The sequence below is a fragment of the Neovison vison genome, chromosome 2 (assembly GCF_020171115.1).
Source record: "Neovison vison isolate M4711 chromosome 2, ASM_NN_V1, whole genome shotgun sequence".
Classification (NCBI taxonomy): domain Eukaryota; kingdom Metazoa; phylum Chordata; class Mammalia; order Carnivora; family Mustelidae; genus Neogale; species Neogale vison.
Window position 1 is genome coordinate 198,391,634 of NC_058092.1, and position 16,759 is coordinate 198,408,392.

The window sequence follows — 16,759 nt, forward strand, 5'->3', positions numbered from 1 at the left end:
AGAGAGAGAATGTGAGTGAGCTCGAAGGGGTGGGGAGCCAAGAACAGATGCTTAAAGGACTGAGCCACCCAGGCACCCCCATTTTCTTAAACCGTATGGACTCATGGATATTTATTTTAGACTTGAGGTTATGGTCCAATTACTACTTTATTTATTTGGTTGAAATTGTTCTACCTTTGACCACTGGAAGCTCTTTTGGTTGTCTCTTTGACATTACCCTGTCAACGTGTGTGTGTGTGTGTGTGTGTGTGTGTGTTTCTTACTTCTGGCACTATGTGATACTCCAGGTTTATGTGTATATTTCCTGCCACAGTCCTTCAGTCAGCTTTTTCTCCCAGGAGCCCTCGTTGCTTTTATTCAAGAATGGGGAAACCAAGATCTAGGTGTTAGATGTGCTTGTTGCTACTGGGGTGTTGTGCTTGTAGGCTCCCTCAGCTGACAGAGCCAGGAAATATATGTGGAGGTACTAATCTGTATATTTACACATATCTATAATTATTTCTATATATACTCATCTCCATCTATATTAGGCTAAATGTGAGTTCATACTGACATGTCCAACTCAAATCCATTGACACTTAGATCATTCTAAATTCCTCCCTCTGTTTATCTGTTACTCTTATTCTGGTGAGAAACCTGGCTCGCACCATCTGCCATCTGTTTACTTAACTGTCACAGTGTACACATAAAGCACTCCCACGGTTTGGACAGCCCATGGCTTAGCTGTGAAGCACAGGCAGGTCTCTGGAATCCTACCTGGGCTTGGATCCCAGACCCTGCTCTAGCAAAAGTCCCGAGTCCCACCCTTTAAATATTTGAAGCCAGTGAGAGACTACATCAAGCTAAAGCTGCATCAAAGCCCAGCCCCAGATTAATGGCAGATGAGACTGACTCAGACCCCATTCCAGTGGCCTGACAGAGGGTCATGTCTTTTTCTAGAAGGGAAATATTACTTACTTAAGTCATGAATGTATTTTTGTATAGAATATCTGGGTTATAATAAAAAATTAGAAGACACAGAAAAAGCAGGAAAATGTGACCAAATATCAGGAGAGGAAATAGCCAGGAGAGAGAGACCCAGAGGTAATCTAGGTGGTGGAATTATCAGACAGACACATAAAGATAACTGAGGAGAAAAGAATGCTAGAGGATCTAATGGTAAAAGTGGGCAACATGTACAAGCAGATGGGGATTTTTAGCAGAGTCAAGGGAGCTCTACCAAGGAACGAAATGGAAATTCTAGAAATGAAAACTGTAATGTTAGAAGTGAAGACTGGGCTTACACATGGGCTTAACAGCTTCTTCCCATGTCAGAAGATAGGATCAGTGAATATGGAGCCCTGTCAATGGCACATTCCAATGTAACTAAGGAGAGAGCAATGTAACTAAGGGGAGAGGGAGAAAAGAACTCCTCCACCCATGGGATAATGTCGGTCTGATGTATTTTTACTTGGGGTTTTTGAAAGAGGAGAGAAGTGGCAGAAGACATTCTTGAGGAGACCGTGGTCAAGAATTTCTAAAACTGATGAAAGACCTCAGTTCACAGACTCGAGCTCAGCAAACCCCAAGTAGGTTAAATACAAAACAAAAAGAAACCAATGAATCCACAACAACAAAAATCCCAGACCTACACACATCATAATCAAACTGCTAAACACCGAAGAGTAGATCTCACAAGCTAGTGAGTAAAAGACACAGTAACTACATGGGAATAACAATATGAATTATGACTAGACACTCACCAGAAAAAAACTAGAGTCTTCAAGACAATGGAGTGACATCCACAAAAGTGCTGAAGGAAACGGAACCAAACCAAACACCCTGCTGGCCTAGAATTCTGTCTCGAGAAGGAAGTCTACAAAAACCAAGGTAAAACAAAGGTATTTTCACACAGATTAAAAGGTGAAAGAATTTATTTCTAGCAGATATGAACTGCCACAAAATGCTAAAAAATGTTCCACAAGGTATAGATAAAAGCGGCCAGACTGAAACTTGGGTCTGCAGAAAAGAATGAAGAAAACCAGGAATATTAAATAACCCAGACCGGTATGTTGGAAAACCTTCTGGGACCTTCCCATATAATAGATACCCACAGACTATTGGGTATTTAAAGCAGAAATGTTAAAACATGGGGTTTACAGATTTTATAGAAATAGAATATAAGGGGTGCCTGGGTGGCTCAGTGGGTTAAGCCGCTGCCTTCGGCTCAGGTCATGATCTCAGGGTCCTGGGATCGAGTCCCGCATCGGGCTCTCTGCTCAGCAGGGAGTCTGCTTCCCTCTCTCTCTCTCTCTGCCTGCCTCTCCATCTACTTGTGATTTCTCTCTGTCAAATAAATAAATAAAATCTTTAAAAAAAAAAAAAAGAAATAGAATATAATACCACAAGAATACCAGAAGAGGGAAATGGAATTATGCTATCCTAAATTTCATACGCTGAATTAGTGCACTTTTATTTGTGTGCGTGGTCATAACTTCAAACTCGTATTTTAGTCACTAGACCAACCACTAAAAATTAACACAAAGAAGAACTGTAAAAGTGGTACATATTCCCATGTAAGATTAACCACCTTAAACATTGCCCTCCTACTGTACACTGAAAAACAGGATTAAAATATATGAAACAGCCACTTTCAGACATTGGAAAACAGTCAGTGCAGGGTAGTGACCCTTGAAAGAAATGACATAGTAGGTGCCCAGCACATGGCCTGTCGGCACTTGCTAGACTGTAGCAGAGTAGAGAAACCCAGATAGAGCCCAGGAAGAGTTCAGAGAAGCTAAAGCACCTAGAATTTGTGGGATAAACTGGAGCAGAGGGTACTATACAGAAATCCATAGAACTAGGAGATCTCTGGAGATCTATAGAAGGGTCTCTAGAATCTTTTGATGAATTCTCATCTGTATATGCGAAGTTTGAAATCCTACAATGCTGGGGAAAGCCACACTGGATATCAACATGCTGAACAATTCCAGGAGCTCACATAGAGCTCAGAGTAGTGTGTGTTTCTACAAGGCATCGAGGAGAGACTGTTTCTTTCTTTCTTTTTCTTTTAAAGATTTTCTTTATTTATTTGACAGAGAGAGATCACAAGTAGGCAGAGCATCAGGCAGAGACAGAGGTGGAAGCAGGCTCCCTGCTGAGCAGAGAGCCCGATGTGGGGCTCGATCCCAGGACTCTGAGATCGTGACCTGAGCTGAAGGCAGAGGTTTAACCCACTGAGCCACCCAGGTGCCCCGGAGAGACTGTTTCATACATGGACATTGGCTGGACATCTTGGAGTGGGGTTAAATTAGCCATAGACCAAAGCCACCTCTAAGCCCACCCTAACAAAGCTCAGAAGCATGTTTGGAAAGTCTCAAATGAATTGTAAATAACTGAACCGTGAGCCAAAACTGAATCCATCGCTCTCTAAATGAATACAGTAAAAACCAACATCCAGTAATGAAAATGTCTAGCATCAAATACTTGAGTGGGAGGAAAATATTTCTACCTCTTTTATGTGTCAAAGGACTTGTATCTAGGGGTTGTAAAGAACTGCAAAACCCAATAGGAAAATGAACAAAAGAGGAATTGTGCAGTAACAAAATGAGGAAAAGCCATGACTTTCCAAAGGAAGACGTACCAATGGTCATTAAACACTTGGGAAGGCACTGAGCCTCACTTAGTCAGCAGGGGAGTAATGCCAATGTAAACTTACAAGGAGGTACCATTTCACACCCTGTAGAAAGACTAACAAGAGAAAGACTAACTGTCCTTAGCCTTGGGGATGGTGTGATACAACCGGGACCATACATTGCTGGTGATTGTGCAAAATGGCACAACTCTTGGGGAGCCATTTGATAATGGCCATTTGATAATGGCATATGAAATTGAACACATATCTCTCTTCTGATTTGTCAGTTCTACTCCTTGGTATTTGATGAAGAGAAAGGAAAACACATGTCCACAGCCTTATTCATAAGCTAAAAATTGGAAACCACTGAAATGTCTGTCTACAGGAAAATGGATAAATTGTGGTTGTTCACAGGTCCTGACAACTGTTACACCCAGCAACGCAGAGGAGTCTCAGAACCCTGGGTGCAGGGAAAGAAACTAGACATAAACGAACGTATACTATGTGGGTTATATGAAGTCTAAGAAAAGGCAGAACTATTCTACAAGGATAGAAATCAGAAAATAATTGTAGGTTGGAGAGGGAGGGACAGTGTTGAGGAAGAGCAGGATGGAACTTCCTGAGGTCCCTGCAAATGTGCTATGTCTCATTTTGGGTGATGCCTACACGAGTACAGACAGTCGTCCACAGTCATTGGTACAGGACTCCTAAAACCTGTGCTTATTATCAAACATTTAATTACAAAAATTTAAAAAATTTTAAAACTAGTAAACAGGTGTCTAGGGAAAGAATGTTAATGCAAATGCTCTAAGTGCTGGGGTATATTTTAAGAGATTATTATTATTATCACTTTAAAAGACTTTATTTGTCAGAGGGAGAGCATGCGTGAGCGCCAGTAAGGGGAGTGGCAGGCAGAGGGAGAAGCAAGCAGAGGGAGAAGAAGGCAGAGGGAGAGGGGGGAAGCAGGCTCCCTACTGAGCAAGGAGCCCTATGAGGATGAAGATGGTGATGGTGATGATGATGTTGTTATTGTTGATGATGGTGATGTAGGACCTGGACTGGACCTGGCCCCTGGGATCATGACCTGAGCTGAAGGCAGATGCTGAGCTGATGAGCCACCCAGGTGTCCCACACGTTAAGATATTAAAGGTGAAAGGAAGAAAGTGTGAGGTTAGGTCACGTAGGTAGTTCTGTCATCTGTACTTCGTTACGTATACTTTCTGTTTCAGCTCGCTGAGCAATGGGTTTAAAAATCTGAATATTTGATTTCTTGGAAGTTTAGCATCTCATTGCGAGCTCATTAAACTGAGAGGTGAGAGACAGAGAGAGAGAGAGAGAGAGAGAGAGAGAGACCTGGGTGGGGGAGGGTAGAGAAGAGGAAGAGAGAGAGAGAAGGGGAGGGAGGGGAAGGAAGGAGAGAGAAAAATGGGTCAGATAGGAAGGAAGCAGAGGATTAACAGAGCTGTTTTCTTAAAAGCCATTTATTATTCGCTTCATTAGGAAGTTTATAGTGAACCTTCCCAGTGGAATTCTTTGATAGTGAAGCCTTTTTATGCAGAAGTTTTGTTCTTTTCATACCTCTTTAGATGAGCCAGTGCTCTGTGAGGATCCTTGGTGACCCAGTGGCAGGGTTCTAGCACGGGTGTGGGAAGACAGAAAAGCAGAAGGCAGTATGGAGCAGTGGTGACGGGGAGCGTAGGCCCTGACGTCCTGTCCTCTAGCTCCTGCTCCATGACCTCCAGGCTGTGTGACCCTGGTCAAGTGTTCTGAGTGGGGAACAGGGAAAGCAGTTAGGAGGCTGTTTTCAATCATCCAGACCATGGTGGTTTGAACCAGGATGAGAGCAGGTGAAGGGGGAGAAAAGTGGCCAAATTATTTAAAAATTTTTTTATTCAAAAAAAATTTTTTTAAAGATTTTTTTTTCATTTTTTATTTATTTGACAGAGTGAGAGAGAGAGAGCGAGCGCGCTCACAAGTAGGCAGAGAGGCAGGCAGATATAGAGGGGAAAGCAGGCTCCCTGCCAAGCAAAGAGCCCTGATGCAGGGCTCCATCCCAGGACCATGAGATCATGACCTGAGCCTAAGGCAGAGGCTTAACCCATTGAGCCACCCAGGTGCCCCAAGTGGCCAACTTCTAAAGGAATCTTAAAGGGCCGGCAAAAGGGATTTGATGAGTTAAGAGAAAAAGAAAGCAGTCAGTGAGAAAAGCTTTTTGGCTTGAGTTGCTGGAGGGATGGGGCCCCATTGGCTGAGTGTGACTTTTTACAAAAGAATGTCAGGGCTCAAACTGCAAAGTCCCCTACCCCACCCCCTTTGGTTTGTTCATTTTGTTTTTCATATATTTTTAGGGAATGGGTGGAGATGGTAGCAATCCTGGGGATTGGCAGGCAGACCCCTGACTTAGAGATTGTGATTGTCCCACTTTGAGTTCCTTCCTTTTGCTAATACATGGTGGTGGTGGGGGGGAAGCAAAGTGCGATATTTTAGGGTTTGACAGGAATTCCTTAGAAAGCATGAGCCTCGGACATGTTGACATCTTACTGTCCAAGACATTTTCCAGGAAGACTGGATCCAAAAGGTTTATTTATTTTTATTTTTTTTAATTTATTTTTTATTTTTTAAAGATTTTATTTATTTATTTGACAGACAGAGATCACAAGTAGGCAGAGAGGCAGGCAGAGAGAGAGGAGGAAGCAGGATCCCTGCTGAGCAGAGAGCCCATGTGAGGCTTGATCCCAGGGCTCTGGGATCATGACCTGAGCTGAAGGCAGAGGCTTAACCCACTGAGCCACCCAGGCGCCCCGGGTTTATTTTTTTTAAAGATTTATTTATTTATTTGTCAGAGAGTGAGCACAAGCAGAGGGAGTACCAGGCAGAGGGACAAGTGACTCCGCACTGAATAGGGAGCCCCATGCAGACTCCATCCCAGGACGCTGGGATTATGACCTGAGCCCAAGGTAGACACTTAACCAACTGAGCCACCCAGGGGCCCTGGATCCAAAAGGTTTAATACCTTTTGTCTGCAGTTTCATAAGTACCTGTCTGCAGAACCTGATGGCCAGATTATTTTTTTCCCCTTGGCTGGCAAACACGTTAATTCTCTTCTCTACATCATTTAATTCTTATCTCCATTGTGAGATTCTCAAATGCATGTTGTAATTTTTAGATACTATTCAACCGTATTTCCGTTAGTATTTCATTATTTAAAAAATTGTATAAGAGGGATGCCTGGGTTGCTCAATCAGTTGAGCATCTATCTTGGGCTCAGGTCGTGATCTCAAGGTCCTGGATTGAGCCTCACCTTGAGGCTCCCTGCTCAGTGGGCAGTCTGCCTCTCCCTTTTCCTCTGCTCCTCCCCCACTGCCTGTGCACTCTGTCTCTAAATAAATAAATAAATGAAAAATCTTTTTTAAAAAATTGTACATGAGGGCGCCTGGGTGGCTCAGTGGGTTAAGCAGCTGCCTTCGGCTCAGGTCATGATCTCAGGGTCCTGGCATTGAGTCCCGCATCGGGCTCTCTGCTCAGCAGGGAGCCTGTTTCCTCCTCCTCTCTCTCTCTCTGCCTGCCTCTCTGCCTACTTGTGATCTCTCTCTGTCAAATAAATAAATAAAAATCTTAAAAAAAAAATAAAAAATTGTACATGAAAACTGAACAGAATGTTTCCTTTCTCCCTTAAATTGTTCCTACTATTATGTTTCTGATAAAATGTATTAAGAGGTACGCTCTTCACCAATAGGACATTTATTCATGCATTTGTGTGGTTCTTAACTTGGTGACTGTATAATGTATCTCTAAATGAGACATATGAACAGTGGAAAGGGAAACTGACTGACCAGGCCACCAGGATGGGACTCTTCTGGGCAAATCCAAGTGTCTGGTCACAATATTCCGGTGGTAAACAAGCAGCTAGGTTAAGGCTTGCTTCCTGTTTAAATGCTGGGACTTTTAAATGGGGGGTGGAAGGCACATGTCTGCAGTGGGGTGTGGGAAGGAGACCTTCCTGCCGCATTGCACACAGGACTAAGGAGGCTCACTGCTTGACATTAACACCAAGTGGCGATGGGCCCATGATGACATTCCTCACTTGAAAGCCAGTGTTGCAAAGGAAATCAAGGTCATGCAAGGAGATTTAAGGAATTACTTGTCTGCTGCCTTTGCTTTAGTAGCTTAGTTTAGTTACAAGAATTAGTAGTAGCTTTAAATCTCAGTTGCTTCTGTTTTAGGACAAATACCACATCTTTCATCCTTCCATAGGTCACATAAAGTGTGGCACTGGTCTGTCATTTATTTATTTATTTTTTATTAATTATTTTTATTAACATACAATGTATTATTTGCCTCAGGGTTTTCAGGTCTGTGAGTCCTCAGGCTTACACACTTCACAGCACTCACCATAGCACATACCCTTCCCAAAGTCCATAACCCAACCACCCTCTTGTTCTGTCATTTTATTTTATTTTTTAAAAAAGATTAATTATTTATTTGACAGACAGAGATCACAAGTAGGCAGAGAGGCAGGTAGAGAGGGAAGGGGAAGCAGGCTCCCTGCTGAGCAGAGAGCCAGATGTGTGGCTCCCTCCCAGGACCCTCCCAGGACCCTCCCAGGACCCTCCCAGGACCCCTCCCAGGACCCTCCCAGGACCCTGGGATCATGACCCGAACCAGAAGCAGAGGCTTTAACCCACTGAGCCACCCAGGCGCCCCTTGTTCTGTCATTTTAAATGGGAAATTCAGGTACTAACATTTAGTGGTTACTAGTGACTCTTAAGAGTAGAGTTCAGCGTGAACGTACATAATACGGGAGTTACTAATATCCCATATCACTTCTTAGCACAATGACGTAAGATGACAGAGTGGACTGATGCAGTGAGGTTAAAGAATAAAAACCTTTTTTTGCCACCGCTTGTATCATTTACCATGGAGAACACATATTTTTCTTACATAGAAGGGGGAAATGGTTTCTAACTTCAATATAAATCGTAGTAAACTGAATACTGTTTTAAAATATATAATCTTTCTATATTTAATTTTTAATAGTCTCCTTGTTTTGTATATAGGGAGAGTTTTTTTTTTTTAGGAATTATATTATATGTGATATTATATGTCTTTATGATTTCTAGTGGCTGTGTAGTTTGCCTTTGTATGGCTGGGCCATAATTTATTTAACTGATCTCAGTGGGTACACTTTGTCCTCACCATTTTTTTTTTTTTTTTTAAATTTTAAACAGCACTGCTACGAGTATCCTTGTAGTGAGTGGGTGAGAGTGTATATGATGTTTTTTCTTTGAGGTTAAACTCTTAGGTGTATAACTGTGGGGCCAAGGGGATGCAGAATTGTAAGACTTTTGGTATCCATTGCCATATTGCCCTCCAGAAAAGCTTTCATAGTTTAAACCCCTATGAGTAGAAATTATTTCCTGCACCCTTGTAATTTTAAGTGAATCTTTCTAGTTTGATAGGTAGAAATGTTTTCTCACTAACTTACTAATTTTTCTTTCATGTTATTACGAGGATGCATGTTTTCTTTGTTTTTAACCTTGTATTTTTTCTGTGCTGTATACCTGCTTATCTTCTTACCCATTTTTTTATTACTCTTTATAAATTAAAGACATTCATCCAAATATAATTTAAAATTGACTTTTTTTCTTCTCCCTATTTGGACATATCTAGGGAAATGCAGATGAACCCGTAGTAAAGTAGCTCAGTACCCTTACTAGTAAAATTATTTTTTCAGATGCTAACAAAGTTGTGTCAAGCAGGAACTCTCAGCCATCCTTTGTGGCATTATAAACTGTTCAATTCTTTTGCAAATGACATAGTAGTCTATATTAAGAACCATAACAGTGGACTGTCTGTGACCTAATAATCCTATACCTGGGAGTTTACCACCAAAAAATAATTGAAAAGTGATGTTGAATGTCCCAAATAATTTATTGCAGCAAGGGCTATACTAATGACACGTTAGAAACAAATTAATGAATTGGAGAGTAATGGTTAACTAAATTAGATTCATCATTAGAGTATTAAGTGAGCATTAAAAATGATTGGGAAGATTATAGACTGATATAAAAGGGTGGCCCTATAAAAGGGTGGCCCTATAAAACCATTGAAGCAGAATACAAAATTATTTCAATTTTATGGTTACAATTATGTAAAAATACACATAAGAAACAAAAACATGGAGGAAACACCATGGGCTGGTTTTTGTTTGTTCTACCAAGTATGTGTATGTAGAGTTTTCAGGGTTTGAGACTAACATTCACTGAGCAAGTACTGGGTACTCATCTCACAACAGCTCTGTAAGATGGGACATGGTGTTATTCTCAATTGACAGATAAAGAAACTTAATTCTCATTTGATATGTAAAGCAATTTAATCTTTTATTATAGTTGTTTTCAGATGTCTACAAAAGTAGCAAGAATAGTAATGATGAGCCCCGTGTAACTCTCACCTACCTTCTACAATTCCAAGTTTACATTTTTAGTAAGTTGCAGAGTTGTAACCATCTCTCTCCTACATGCTTCTCAACACAACCCTGTCTTGCCTCTTTATTTTGTTATTTAATGCTATCGAATAACTTTATGATGCTTAGCATTTTTGGTAAAATGGGCATGGAAAGGCATTATAACAGTGAGTTTTATAAGGCAGAGAAAGGACTCTTTTAACCACATATATTTTGTAATAAGCATTTTTAGTTGCAGTGTTCTGCAAAGACAAAACTTGCTGATACAGTTCATCCTGTTTTATAAATCTTTGACCCATTCATCAGACTCTGACCACTCTAAAGATAAAGGGTTATGGTTGTATTGGTCTTTCTGACTGAAGTGGCCTTCTGCAGATTGAGAAATTGGCTAATCATTAACTACAGTAATGGATATGTACTTGCAAGTTTCATCTGGTATCTTAATGAGCTTTAACCCTCTGAGTACACCCCAAACATATCCTGGAATCATTGCAATTTATCAGTTGTCTGTAACTTAACTTTCTACTGTGTGTATTTTTGCTTTGATAGATGATTTGTGCCCCCCCCATCCTATTCTCCTGTTCACTCACTCACAACTCCTGTCAGTTACAGGATTTTGTTGCAGCAGCTTAGATATAAAAACCTTCGAAAAAATTCTTCTTTTTTGAATTAAGAGGACCATAATTTCTAGTCCATTTTTTGGTGTGTGAGTGGGAAGTTCCACACTTACTGGGGGGTACATTTAAAAAGTAAAGGCATACTGAAATAATTATTAGGGACACATAACCTTGTGTTTTATGGAACTGATTCATTTCAGATGTCTGTTGTCCTGGGAGATCTTCTCTGAACACTCAAGATATCCCTGTGTGCTTCCCATGTAGGACTCTGAATCTTGGGGACCTCTGACCTCATGGCCTTGTAACTATACACTGTACTAGAGTTGAGTCCAAGGACTGGAATCCAGTCTGGATACAGGGTATATAGCAAGACTAGAAGGATGTCTGAAGTTCGGGAGAGTGGTTGGTTAAGTATCCATTGATAAAGCATAAGTATCCATTGGGGGATATTTAGTAGTTAAATGAATGAGACCAGGTGAAATTCTGCAGAGTTGTGTGGCGTGAAAAGAGGACATGGTCCAACATGAGAGAGAAAGAAGAGCCAGAGAGGAAGAGGAACTAGGAAAGCGTAGCATTCTAGAAACGGAGGGAAGAGAGTTTTGCAATTAGAGTCGCCCAGTACTGTGAGTACTTATTTGACAATTTGAACTTCACTGTTGTCTGAACAGCGGTAAGAAATAGAAGTCTGACTGCAGGACCTTCAGGAGAAAAGGTTAAGTGAGGACCCAGAAGCAGTGAGTGTCTTATAGTCTCTGTAAATGTTCTGAAGGCATGTGTGTCTCTTGGGTAAGGCAACTGAAGCTGCTTTCTGGGCTCCTGTGGTAGGGTGGAGAGGAAGGGGACTTGGGGACTATGTTGGACTCCTTTTTCTCTGAATTGATTTGATTTTAAATTAGTCATTAACTGTAGTCCTAAGGGCCTATGAAAAATGCAGATAATAGGCTGTCCTGTTTTGGTTGGTTGCCCCCCCTCTTCTGCCTGCTAGACACATCTCTGCATTTAATCCTGTGGCAGGTCAATAGCACTATTTTAAAAAAAATATTTTATTTATTTATTTGACAGAGATCACAAATAGGCAGAGAGGCAGGCAGAGGTGTGTGTGGGGGGGGGGTTGGGTAGCAGGCACCCTGCAGAGCAAAAAGACCAATGCAGGGCTTGGTCCCAGGACCCTGAGATCATGACCTGAGTTGAAGGCAGAGGCTTAACGGCACTGAGCCACCCAGGAGCCCCTCAAAAGCACTATTTTATAATGTCATTTTGTTGCTCCTATTAGACTAGAAGCTACTGAAAACTCCTTGTCATTGCTGACTTCTCATTACCTAGCATAATGCCCAGCACGTAGTATTAAGTATTTGTTGTATGAATGAGTGAATGAAAAAACCAGCAATTATCTGTCTCTTAAGCATAAAGTAATTCCAATCCGATGCACTCTCACAGAATCAAAAGAGAATGTTTCAGGGAAGAGGAACTTCTGAACAGTTTCAAATGGCAGTAAGGAAAGGATCGAAAACTGACCTTTCAATTTGGCCATTAAAGGGCATTGGTTTTCACAATAAAAAGCATTATAGCTTTTTACTATAAAATGACTGGAATAAGAGCCATATTTAAGTGTGTTGGAGAATAAATGGGAAGTAAGAACAAAGAAACAACAGAGAAGTTTGGGGTCCCCCCCAACGCTTTTTGAAAGATTTTATTTGTGTGAGAGAGGGCACAAGCAAGGGGAGCAGCAGAGGGCGAGGGAGAAGCAGGCTCTCCACTGAGCAGGGAGCCCTACACGGGGCTCTATCCCAGGACTCCTGGATCATGACCTGAGCTGAAAGCAGACACTTAAACCCGCCCCAGAAGTTTGTTTTTGTTTTGTTTTATTTTTTAAGGATTTGAGATTAAAGGGAAGAAACCATTGGAGAGAAACCCAGATATTTGCGAGAGGGAAGGTCATTATCACTGTAATTTTATGCATTTGATTTGAATATAAGTATTCCCACCTGCTAGTCAGCATCGTTTCTCCCTGTTCTGTTTGATTTTAATCCATCTTTAGAACTTGAAGGTTTTGACTGTGCTATTTGGTGGCCCCCTAGTGGCCAATTTAATAATGACACATTAGTAGTAAAATGTTGATTGATCCACTAGATCTGTTATTCCTTATGCAGGTTATTCTTTCTATGAGGATTAGATAGGGTGGGGTATACAGTTATAGTAATTAGTGAGGCTTAGTCCTCTTTTATATATCAAAACTTGTCACCTAAACTTACCTCGATTTTGCTGCCATAGTAAGAACTCACTATTGCGGTGTATCTTTGTTGTAACTGCTAACACATTACTAACTGCCATCATTGTGCTCAGCTCTTACTCTGCAATCTTAGATTTTTTTGGACCATCATATTCAGTTTGGAGATTGTGAAAGAAAAGCCTAAATTACCAAGCAAAAAAGTTTTGATTATTATGAAAATAATACATACTCATTATTATCATCACAATAAGCTTTTAAAATACAGAAAAATTTAAAAAACCATCCTAATGTCGCCTCTCAATGTTTTTTTCCTAGGGGTTTTTGTATCATAAAATATATCTGAACAATATAAGGAACACCTCTTTAACCACACCTCATTAAAAAAAAACAACAAAAAAACAAAACAAGCATGTTCAGTACAATTCAAGCCCTTTGTGTACCTTTACCTATTACATTCCTATTCCTCCCTTCTGAAGGTAACCACAATCCTGAATTTGGTGTTTTATTCTCAGAAGTATTTAAAAATTCAGTATTTTAATTTAATACTGACAGCTGTACTTGTGGTGAACATAGCCTAATATATAAACTTGTTGAATCAGAATCACTAAGTTGTACAACTTATGTAACACAGAAACTAATGTAACTTTGTGTCAATGATATTCAAATTATAAAAATATTAAAAAATTCAATATGTCAATGCCCAAATTTATATACTCTTCAGATTGTTTCTTTGATTTAAAATTGTATTTGTGGGGAGCCTGGGTGACTTAGTCAGTTGAGCATCTGATTGTTGATCTCAGTTCAGGTCTTGATCTCAGTGTCATGAGTTCAAGCCCAGCTCTGGGCTCAAAAAAAAAATTGTATTTGTAAAATATATCCGTGTTACAGAACTCTTGGCTACTTCTTTTTGCTGCCATATGGTAATCTTTCTCTGAAAATCCCATGATGTAACCATTTTCCTCTTAATGAACTTTTAGCTTCTAAACTTCTTTTGCTTAAAAAGTCTCCCATGATCATTCTTGTACATATATAAAATACCCAGGGTTCTCCAGAGCAGAAACTTGGAAGTGGAGCTCTTTGGTTATGTGGTATGTGCTTCAGCTTTACCAAATTGTTTTTCAAAGTGGAATGCTGATTTACTGCTCTACCAGCAGTGTGAGAGTTCCTCAGTATTGGCTATCATTAGACTGCTTTAATCTTTCTGCAGTTCTGTGGGTATGAACAGTATTTCTTTTTCTTTTTTTTTTCTTTTTTTATTTTTTAAAGATTTTTATTTATTTATTTGACAGAGAGAAATCACAAGCAGATGGAGAGACAGGCAGAGAGAGAGAGAGGGAAGCAGGCTCCCTGCCGAGCAGAGAGTCCGACACGGGACTCGATCCCAGGACCCTGAGATCATGACCTGAGCCGAAGGCAGCGGCTTAACCCACTGAGCCACCCAGGCGCCCTGAACAGTATTTCTTAAGAACAGCAAAGAGAAGACTTGTATTACAGATATTTAAAGCATATACGAAAGCAGAGTGATTACTTCTGTGAACCTCTATGTGTTTCTTCACCCTGATTAACACATGGACCGTCTTGTTTTATCTACACCCTTAATCCCTTTCCCCTCCCAGGGTTCTACAGGCATCTGGGCTGTCACCCCATCTTACCTGCAGACACTCATGCGTCTCCAGCCCTCTTTCATACATAGCCTTGGTAGCATTATCCCACTGAAAAGTAACAATAATCCCTTCATGTTATTAAATTTAGTTTCTCCAGTTGTTTTGTAATGTTTTTACATTTGTGTCTTCAAATCAGGATCTAGATAAGGTTCATACACTATAATTGATCTCAGTCTACAGAGCCCCTCCATTTTCCCCTACAACATCTGCCTTGTGACATTAGCAGTCATCAGTGTTTTTTGCCTAGACAATATACTCTACTCATTCATTGGGAGTTGCAAAATGGTGCTATTCTTTAATTTCTTTTTTGTTTGTTTATCAGCAGGATATCTCTGTAAAGAAAGATTTCTTCAAATAGTTGGTCTTCTGGAGATACTGTTAGTAAAGAAAGAGAGGATAAAATTTCTTTCATTCACCAGATTTTTTAAAAAAGATTTTATTTATTTGATTGAGAGACAGTGAGAGAGGAAATACAAGCAGGGAGAATGGGAGAGGGAGAAGCAGGCTCCCTGCTGAGCAGGAGCCCAATGCAGGGCTGGATCCCAGGACCCCAGGATTATGACCTGAGCCAAAGGCAGATGCTTAATGACTGAGCCACCCAGGCTCCCCTTAATTCACCAGCTTTTGAAACAATTACTTAGACACCAGTATCCTCCCAAGGTCACTGAGAAAGTTTGTTTAGTTATCTTTGTGAACTCATGCATTTAAACAAATTGGGTGTGTTCCAATCCAGTAGAGTAATCATTCTCAATGACAGAGTGCTCAACTTTGGCCCATGGGAACTTCTTTAAGATGACCCCTGAGTTCTTCTGACACCGCCCTAGCAGCATCTGGTAGTTTTCTTATTTTCTGGGATGACAAGATGTTTCAGGTTCACCTCGTACATTTCTTGCTCCAGACCTGAGACCAGCAATTTCTCTAAGGAGTTCTGGTGACGCAGCCATCCTCTGCACGGCATATACTGAAATTCCCGTTTCTCAGAAGGAAAGCCACTGTTCATCACAACATTGTTTACATGGGTAGTTTAGGCAGGGTGAGCCATTCTTATCAAGGAACCGTGGGAAGCCTCCTGGAGTCTAAATTCCTAGACGCCAGCCTGGGTCCACCCTGCAGGCCAGCCTTTTTAAGGACAGTAGTCAGAGGCCTGCCCTGTTAACTCTCTTCTGCACAGCTGCCTGTTAGACATTCTGTTGCTGTGAAGTGTGAGTGGAAAGTTGGTTAAGGAGTCAGGAGTTCAGGGGAGAGGTTGTGATGGGGTGTAATGTGATTGTCATTAGCCCGGGACGGTATTGAGAGCCTGGAGACAGTATGGTCACCCAGGGAGGGAGCACAGAGACTCAAGGACACGCCCCTGAGCACGAAGTCCTGGCCTTGAGGAGCCAGCAGAAGACACTGAGAAAGATTACCCGGTGAAGTAGTGCCACCTGGAATGAGGACTAAGAGCGGGTAGAATCCCTAAATCCCAATAATAGAGTGTTGAAGAAGGAGGGCGAGGTCCGCGGCGTCAGATGCTGCTGAAAATGGAGAACTGACTCCTCATGGCAGTGTGGAGGTTACTGGGGACCTTGAAACGTGCTATGTCACTGGGGGTGGTTGGGACCAGAGCTTGACGGGAGTAGGTCTAAGAGAGAATGGGAGAAGAGGGAGATAGACAATTCTTTCAAGGAATTTTGCTGCAGGGGGAACAGAATGGTTGGAGAGGCAAAGGAGCCAAGGAATAACAACATGAGAAAAAAGAGTAGCATGTCCGTATGTTGATGGACATGCCCCAGGACAGAGAGAAAAATCAACGACCTAGGAGAGAAGGGGAGAGTTTTTGGAACCTGAGGAAGAAAAAAGGAATAAGCTCTAATGTCTAAGTAGGGAAGAGATGGCCTTGCCTAGAAGCATGGACAGTTCATCCACAGTAACAGGAAGGGGGGCACAGTCTCTCATAGGGTAGGGCTGGGTTGGTAGGTCTGTTGTTGAGAGCTTGTAAATAGAGATGGTAGCATGGTCACCTGCTGCACTCGAGGAGTGGGGAAGCGATGCTGCAGATTTAAAGAGTGAAGAGGTATGGGAACAGTTAGCTTAGTGAGTGGAAAAGGAAAGACAGATTGCGAGGTGCCCCCTGGAGGTTAGTGGTAATGAACTTAAAATGAGACTAGTTTTCCGCTGAAGGTTTTTGTTTGT

The 16,759-nt window shown here is 41.3% G+C and overlaps 1 protein-coding gene across 5 annotated transcripts in view; it reads left to right on the forward strand.

Annotated features, from left to right (window-relative positions):
• Positions 1–16,759, forward strand: part of SHLD2 (shieldin complex subunit 2) — an 88,014-nt gene that overhangs the window by 33,566 nt on the left and 37,689 nt on the right. The gene's annotated exons all lie outside the window — the stretch shown is intronic.